Source organism: Hippocampus comes, unplaced genomic scaffold (genome assembly GCF_001891065.2).
Source record: "Hippocampus comes isolate QL1 unplaced genomic scaffold, H_comes_QL1_v1.1 scaffold411, whole genome shotgun sequence".
Taxonomy (NCBI): domain Eukaryota; kingdom Metazoa; phylum Chordata; class Actinopteri; order Syngnathiformes; family Syngnathidae; genus Hippocampus; species Hippocampus comes.
In genome coordinates, this window is record NW_017805077.1 from 20899 (window position 1) to 25910 (window position 5012).

The window sequence follows — 5012 nt, forward strand, 5'->3', positions numbered from 1 at the left end:
CAAGTCCTTGGCCTTGGCCTTGGCCTCGGGTTGCCGGTCCTTGGACACAACACTGATTGTTTGGAACTGTGCCTCCTGTGGGTTAATTTTGCGTCTCGGACACGGGACGCAGAGGTAACGAGATGGCTGATCTCTAAACATTCTCTGAGTACTACTATTATTACCACTCCCACTAATACTACATTAATTAATTTAATACCTTCAACTTCACAATAATAATAAAAAATAATTAAATCAACAATGATTTTAAACTATATATTATCAATATTCATTATTCCAAACATGAGAAAGCATTCACCAAAAGCATAACTGGAATCGAGCAAAAGGACTCCAAATCCCAACGGCCAAACCCGGAAGTAAAGTGCCGGCATTATTGACTCCAGCTGTAACGTAAATTACTCGGTTCAAACAAACATTATAGTGCCACCGCAGAAACGTGGCGACTGTGCAAAAATAATTACATAAAAGACACCACTGTTACAGAAAGACTTTACACGCTATTTAAACTGCCGATCGCGAATGGAACAAACCGTGATTGAAACTCACTGTGATGCCGCTCTTTATTCGTTGCGCTAACTGTCACCTGTCAGTGGCAGACCCGCCCCTTTTAAAGCGCCAGCTTAACCATCAATATGCCTTTCCCTGGATGGAATTTATTTGATTCCTTCGTGGTTTTTGCGATCCTCGGTCCCACTTTATACCTGTGACCAAGGGATTTGAGGCTCTAATCCCTCATTGTGTCCGAGGACCGGCAACCCGAGGCCAAGGCCAAGGCCAAGGACTTGACTCCCAAGTCCAAGGAATTGACTCCCAAGGCCAAGGACCAAGGACCAAGGACCGCAAAATCCAAAATCCAACCGATGGGAGCAGCTTTATTGGAAGTGAAGAAGCTGCCGGTCATTCTCGATGGTCTAGCGCGAATGTCCAACACTCAGACTCAAGCGGTGACTGAGCTCAACCGCATTTGCGGTTCTGGAGCGTCTCCGTACGATCGGCAACAGCATGGAGAAGTTGGAATTCTCGCTTCGAAAAGGAATTGAGGATTTGGCTGATCGGCGCCAGTGAAGGGATACAGCCACGGACTCAAGGCCACCTGAAATTGTTGGCGGCCGTCCCTCCAAAACAAACAACGCTATTTGGACCCCATTCCCCTGTATGGAAGGTATGCACGGAAGCTAGTGCCCCCACCATCACCCCCTCCTTCTCGGCCATGGACTGATAAGCCAGGACTGTCTTCATGAGCAGACCTTGACGAAGCAGCTGCGGCCTGTTCACGCATACATAACCAGACAATCACACACGCATACACGTCCTTATCATCACCGTCTTCATCGTTCCTCCTGTTTTTCCCCCGTGACGTGAACCTGATCTGCGTAGCGCTCGGCAATTGGCTGAGCAGCTGGTCGGACAGGCAGCGTGGCGCCCCCCCACCCCCGTTTCCACCCATCCCCTCATTACATGTTATGTCTTGTGACTTGTAACTGTCATATGCTTGTTTCTGTGCTTAGGTTGTTTTTTTTTCTCCTAGACCCAAATTATCCTCAGAAAGAGGATAGTTTGAGCATGTTTTTTTTAAACCTCTCCCTCCCTCATGGTTTCCTTTCCTGTACTAAGATCTCGGGGCGCTTTACATAGCGAGTACCGACAGGCCCTTTGTACTGTATCCCATGTTTGTCATTGTTTTTTTCATGTTTCTTGTGCAGAGCGTGCCTGTTAAGATAATTTCGTTGCACGAATGTGTAATGACAATTAAGCAATACAATCTTAATGGGGACCGGGCCCTTGCTGCAATAAGTGAAAACCCACGATGGAGGGTTTGCTCGGTGTTCGGTTGATTGTTTTTAGTTATCATACATTTGCATATTATTAAAAATGAATCGAATATGCTTGCAATGAAGAATGCTGATGCCTGCAATAATAAATTGATTATGCCTGCAATGAAGAGCACATGCTTTTAAGAAAGACATAATTATGCTTTTAATAAAGATATGTTCACATTTACAAAAAAGAATTCTAAATTCACTATGTGATAGTTGAGGGACGCAACCACCTTTCCGACAAAGTGGTTGGAAAGAGACAAGTATTTCGACAAAACAAGAGCAAGGTCGGACGTGGATGGAGGTGCCAACGCCAGCTCCAACTAAGTGTTTTTGTCATGATTGCACACATGTACGAAATTTTCACTCACATACACACCCATAGTCTATAATAAATTTAGTGTGTCTTCAGCAGCCTTCACTCTTTAGGTTGGATACACCCCTGTATTAGATTCCCATTGAGAAATAAATTAGAGGGCGAACGGGGAGATCATTGGGATGACGTTCAGAGAACTGAAACCTCACGCTTCTCCTCCTTTCCCCCTTCAAGTGATTGGTACCAGAATCCAGTTTGTCCTCTCCTGATTGGGTCTTTATTATGAATGTTGAATTCAGAGTTTTTTAAACCCTGTGCTGGAGCAATTGTCAGGTGTGCCGTGGGAAATTATCCAATATGTATGCGGTCGATCGCCTGAAAGAGTAACCATGTCATACTCTTCATGGTAGGAAGCAGCAGCAGCTAGGAAATTGCCTTACGCTTCGAGACAAGCGAAATTTCCGATGCGAGGCAATACAATGAAAGGTATCTTTCATTTAGATTTATGTTTACCAGAGATGCAACAGCACCAATCTTTCCTCTAAGCGTACTGGTCGTACTCTCTCGCTCTCTCAATTTCTCTCTCAATTTCTCTCTCTCTCTCTCTCTCTCTCTCTCTCTCTCTCTCTCTCTCTCTCTCTCTCTCTCTCTCTCTCTCTCTCTCTCTCTCTCTCTCTCTCTCTCTCTCTCTCTCTCTCTCTCTCTCTCTCTCTCTCTCTCTCTCTCTCTCTCTCTCTCTCTCTCTCTCTCTCACCCCTCTTTCTCGCGCTCTCTCACTCTTTCTCTCTCTGCCCGCTGCACACGAAGCAAATAAAAGAGACAGTATGCCAGAGAATAAATAGCATGATGTGACACACACAAGACTTCCCAAGCGTCTCGTCACGCTGGGGGTCTGCAAAAATACGCAGCGAATCAGCTCACAGGATGAATCCACTCGCGCTGTCATTGGTCGACATTGCACCGGAAACCAATCATGCGCCTTGAGGCAGTGCCCGTTGATACAGTACTTTGGAAAAAAATTTAAAATGTGACGTACGGAAGCCGCGATAAATGAAGCGCGAAATAGCGAGGGATCATTGTATAGTAATTTCTTTTTTTTTCGCGGTCCAGAAACACCCCACGTAAGGTGTAAATCACGCAGTAGAATTTTCGCTCCGGACTTATCCACCACTCAAAAATGCGCAGTGTCGCGCTCTGTGCAAGTCTTTTTCACAAATACCCAATGATAAAAAAAAATAATAATAAAAATGAATAAACCAGCATCATGGATAAAAATAATAAAAGAAAGAAAAATTCACCACTAATATGTGATGCTGGTCATGTCACATTTTTGAGTTGTAATCTGAACGAATCTTGCTCTCTGAGTAACCTTCATTGTAATTATAAATCAAATTCAATGGGTGTTTTTGTCTTGTGTCTTGCAGATATCAGCAAAGATGCTTGTCCTGAGTGGCTGGATGCAGAGCCCTTTCACATTAAAGAGGAAGAGGTGAAGAAAGAGGAAGAACAGCAGGTCCTATCCATTAAAAGAGAGGAGGAGCCAAATTACCCTTGCACGAAAGATGGTGATAACACAACATCAAATGTTCGTGATGATGAGGATGAAGAGTCTGATGGTGATCTGACATGTCACACTGACAACAAACCCTGGAAATGTTCTCAGTGTGGGAAGATGTTGACTCATCAGAATGCTTTGAAAAGACATGTGAGAATCCACACTGGTGAGAAGCCTTTTTAAAATTGCTTTTCACTTGAAAGAATAGTGGCGATCTTGGGATTTTTTTCTGTTCAATTTTCAAATAGTGTGTAAATTCAATACACTTTATCTTCAAGCATGTTTAGTGCCACTTTTATAAGTAACCACGCCCCCGACCAGGCCACGCCCCTTCCGCTTTTTTCATCACTCGCCATTGCCATCCATGCTGAATTGTTCGACATTTTTTTCTGAATTCAGTACTTTGGAAAACAATTTAAAATGTGATGCACGGAAGCCACGATAAATGAAGCGCAAAATAGCGAGGTATCAATGTATAGTAATCGCTTTTTTTCGCGGTTCAGAAACACCCCACGAAAGGTGAAATTCACGCAGTAGAATTTGCGCTCTGGACTTATCCACCACTCAAAAATGTGCAATGTCACGCTCTGTGCAAGTCTTTTTCACAAATACCCATGGATAAAAAAAAAATAAAAAAAAATCAACCACCACCATGGATAAAAATAACAGCAGGTCTGATACATTAAAAGAGAGGAGGAGCCAGATTACCCTTACACGAAAGATGGTGAGAACACATCATCAGATGATGAGGATGAAGAGTCTGATGGTGATCTGACATGTCACACTGACAACAAACCCTGGAAATGTTGTCAGTGTGGGAAGATGTTTACTTGTCAGAGTGCTTTGAAAAGACGTGAGAATCCACACTGGTGAGAAGCCTTTTGCCTGCTTAGTTTGTGGCCAAAGATTCTCTTGTAAAGAAAATTTTCATGATCACAAAAGAACCCACAATAGTGAGAAACCTTTTGTGTGCTTAGTTTGTGGCCAAAGATTCTCTGAGAAGGGAACCTTAAAAACACAGACCAGAACACACACTGTTGAGAAACCTTTAGCCTGTTCAGATTGTGGCCAAAGATTCTCCCAGAATGGACACTTAAATAAAATCACACAAGAACCCACACTGGTGAGAAACCTTTTTCCTGCTCAGTTTGTGGCCAAAAATTCTCTAAAAATAGAACCTTAAAAATACACACCAGAACGCACACTGGTGAGAAACCTTTTGCCTGTTCAGATTGTGGCCAAAGATTCTCTCAGAAGCGAAACTTAAAAAATCATACAAGAACCCACACTGGTGAGAAACCTTTTTCCTGCTCAGTTTGTGGCC

The 5012-nt window shown here is 43.4% G+C and overlaps 1 long non-coding RNA gene across 1 annotated transcript in view; it reads left to right on the forward strand.

The window, feature by feature from the left end:
* Positions 1-3548: 3548 nt before the first annotated feature.
* LOC109513095 (uncharacterized) overlaps positions 3549-5012 on the forward strand; it is a 3591-nt gene continuing 2127 nt past the window's right edge. Inside the window, exon 1 of the long non-coding RNA XR_002167658.1 lies at positions 3549-3698. This is a non-coding gene — a long non-coding RNA (uncharacterized LOC109513095). The remainder of the gene's footprint in view (positions 3699-5012) is intronic.